A 4,069-nucleotide genomic window follows, 5' to 3' on the forward strand; every position below is an offset into this window, starting at 1 on the left:
GATGTGTATACAAAATTAATTCCTTACTCATGGAGAAAAATTTGCGTTATTCGAAAAGGGGACATGGTTCCTCCCGTAAAAATTTACTGTTTTATACTGCTTATCTCTAGAGGTGATCATGGTAGAGTATGTAAAATCAATTGTAAATTCATGGAAGAAGATTAGGGTTATAAGAAAAGGTGGCGTAGCACTTCCAGTACAAATTTACTTTTTCTTGCCACATATCCCTGTAAGTGTTTATGGAAGAATACTGGAACTTGGTATGGAGTTGTGTATGCAAAATGTATCAATGCTCTTGGAAAAAATGTGAGTTATTAAAAAAGGAGGCATGTCGCCTCCCATACATACTAAAAACTTCTTAATACATATCTCTGGAAGGATAGAAAATCTCTCGAAGTATTTTAAATTTGTTATGGAGATTTATTTTATAAGTGCCGTACTGACAGAATAAATTTCATTAAATGGAAAAGGTAGAGCCGGGTTCGGCCTTATAATCTAAAGCTCTCTTGAGGCATTTGCTACAGTAATGAGAAGTGGTATTTTATCAATGCCAGATTACTAAATTTGAGTTGGAAATATTAGAACCCGCCGTGGCACCTCCAAGAAGGTTACACGTTCACGCGTCGTATACCTGGAACCATTTTAAGGTAAACTTAGAGGGATTGATATCTTAAGTATGCCTAGCGCGCAGACGAGATTTTATAATTTCATAGTTTTAAACGGCCTAAATACCTTAACTCGCTTAAAAATAACGAGCTATAACGAAATGGGTACAGATATAAAATCTAACTTCATTAAATTATTTTTCATATTTGTATAAAAGCGCGGGGTGAAACCCGCGGGTATAAGCTAGTATATGTATAAATGATGCAAGCGTGCTTCGCGTAACTACATCCATTCGTACATATGTACGCAACGGCTTCGTTCATGTACTGCAAATGGGTTTCGTTCATGTACTGATGGGCATATGTATGTACTTATGGACAGCAACGTATTCATGTAAGTACATGTGTTTGAATGGTTGTATATATATTTGTATGTATGTACATATTTTTGTGTATGTACCCAACGGGACTGAAGTAAGCTGCTCCCCAAGGAAGCAGTACAAAAGCAAAGTAAAAAAAATTTATTTCTAACAATGCTCAGAAATATATATCATTTTGATTAATAACATAAAATATTTCCTTTTGAAAAAAAGTTAATTTACCCAACGGGGCCATAAGCTCTCCAATAGCTCTATTGGAGTGCTCCATATTCAGCAGTAAGCGCTCCCTTCCTAATTTCATACTTCAATGTATTTTAACATTGTGTGTCATTAGAAAGAAGCGCTTCCTTGCTGCTCCCAAAGAAGCCCTTGGTGAGAGCTTCAACTAAAGCAAATTTTAGTTTTTATATTATATTTTTGTTTTAATAAAATAATGGCGTTTTTGTAAACCATTTGATGGTTTTATTAAGTGTACTTATAAACATGTTTTTTGAAGTGAAGGCAGGGCTGCATAACTATATAAACAAAAAAATTTCGTTTCGTTATTTATTACAAAACAACTTATCAAAAAATTTCATTTGCTTATTATCAATAAACAAAATATGAAAAGAAAAATAGTTTCGTTAGTTATCAAAAAATGTTAACAAAAAAAATTTCGTTTCGTTGATTATCAAAAAGGAAATATCAGTAGTTATTTTGTTTCATTATTTAAAAAGAAAATTGTATGCAATAGATTTGCATCTTGTAATGAGAGTTGTGTAGCGAAATGTGTGGGTATTATGGCATCCGATCCCGGACCATCCCGGCATTTCGGGATCTTAAATTGGTAATTCCGGGATCCCGAGATATTCCGGGATATTATTACCATTAATTAAAATTTGCTAACAACTAACTAGTTTTATAGTCTTGCTTTAGTGCGAATACTATAAATGCAAGTAAATTTGTGTGTTTTAAGCAAAGAAATATAAATGTCTTTATTTTATATGAGTTTGAAAAGCTAATTACAAACTGAATAAACGTAAAACTATGGAATTGAAATTCATTCATATTGCAGTCGCAGTCATTTTTACAAAAATTAAAAATAACAGATAATTTTTACACTTACATATAGTATTTGTACATATACTTCACATATGTATGTGTAGTAATATTAGTATGCCACAGCATACATATATACACTTATGTATATATACAAGTCGGACGGATTTCGTAAAAAAAGAATGTCATGTCTCCGGTTCGCCTTAAATTGTTTTATGGGTTCCATACATGAAACAAAGGCGGGTTCACCGTTCTTGTCCGGACAACTTTTTATTTGCTCTCAAAACATTTTTGCCGGTGAGGATGCTGAAGTACGGCTGTACGGTTCGCCGTTCAGTTCGGCACATTCTATTTTTTTCTGAAGCAAACAGCTGATGATATTGTTGCCATTCTGCGTTATCGTGAAATGAAAAGTATAAAATTAACACCGAAAAAAATGCAATAACGCACAACGAGAATTGACCCTCTGGATGGTATGCACGGCACATTGACGCTACTAGTACTTTTCTTCGACCCATTGATTCCGCAATTGCTTCAAATAATAAAATTTGTCTGTTTATTAAATTTTTTGGTTGCTGCAGAAACAATTTTTCTTTTTTGATATTTTTTTTTGATAATCAACGAAACAAAATTCTTGTTAACATATTTTTCTGATAACTAACAAAACGAATTTTTTTTTGGTAAACACATAATGTTAACATTATCGATGTAAAAAACAAAAACGATTTCGCATTTTCGTTTATTGATAAAATTAACGTTAATGTGCAGCCCTGAGTGAAACTCCTTAGGCGGCGGTACCGCAAAAATGAAGTGTGAAATTTTTAAAACTGAAAACGTTATATGAGTGTGTGAGTCAGCTGTGTGCGTGACGTCATCTTGGTGCAATTGCTGATTGTGAGCATACGAAAAAAACAAATAACAATTTTAATATATGTGCGTTAATGTTTCTGCGTGGTTTTAAACAATTATCGAGACATTACAAAGCAAAATGAAGTGTGCCGTGGCAAAGTGTAATAGTGAAAACAAAAAGAAAGCGTGCGATAGAGGTTTTTTTTTTCCTACTGACGCAAATTTGGCGAAAAAGTGGAAGCAGTTCTGCCGGCGAGGAGATGCATTAAACACCAAATCGAGCTATGTGTGCATGAAGCACTTTACTAGTGAAGATATTGAAAATAATATTTTTAGTGCTGATATGAGGTAATGCACCAGTGGATAAGGTCACCAGGCATCAATCGGTATCTTACCGCGCTGTTACGTACCTTATACAAAACAGTGCCCAAATTATTATATATTTAAAAGTTCAGCTTAAATTATGTTTTACTTACATAGAATATTTGTTTCCAAAGAAGCCACGCTCATTAGGGTGTCCCGTCAATGTATGAAATTCTTCATTTTTCAAGATGCATACACAAACGCACGAGATGTCAAAACTTGCGTAATTTTACACATATTACGAATATCATAAGAAAATTTGAATTATATGTTATCTTGAGGGCTCTACAGAACGTTAAAGTTTTTTAAATTTTACATTTTTACAAGGATGAACCATATGCCGAAAATAAAACAAAAGTCAAATTTAAAAGTTAGTTTATTATGCAAATTAGTGAACTACAGAACAATAAAATAGAATAAACGAAATAAAGCGATCAATTAATAAAAAAATCTTAATATTTAAACTGATTTTTGTGCCCAAAATTTGGCATTTCTGCTCGAGATGTTAACCTAGTTCTAATGAAACCATCTCTAGAGCTAGCGTCAGTTACAAGTTGTGAGGCCTCTGTTACCAGTTTTACACACCTTTCCACTGATTGCGTATGACAAGGAAAGTCATCGATTTCCAAGCTCTTATCTTTTGCCATGTTTTTTAGCTCCTCGTCTGAAATGTGACGAAGAAAAGGCGGTGTTGTAGTTAGGCACTCGTCCCATAGAATCATTTCAGTGTAATCTCGGGCGAGAAGTTAAGTTTTGGTGGCCTGAATATTCTGAGTTTTGTTGAAGATTCATTTTCTCTAGCTGTTATTATTTTCTGTAATGCCAGCTCCCGAA

The sequence above is a fragment of the Rhagoletis zephyria genome, unplaced genomic scaffold (genome assembly GCF_001687245.7).
Source record: "Rhagoletis zephyria isolate East Lansing unplaced genomic scaffold, Rhagoletis_zephyria_1.1 Rzeph_scaffold_02932, whole genome shotgun sequence".
In the NCBI taxonomy this organism is placed as follows: domain Eukaryota; kingdom Metazoa; phylum Arthropoda; class Insecta; order Diptera; family Tephritidae; genus Rhagoletis; species Rhagoletis zephyria.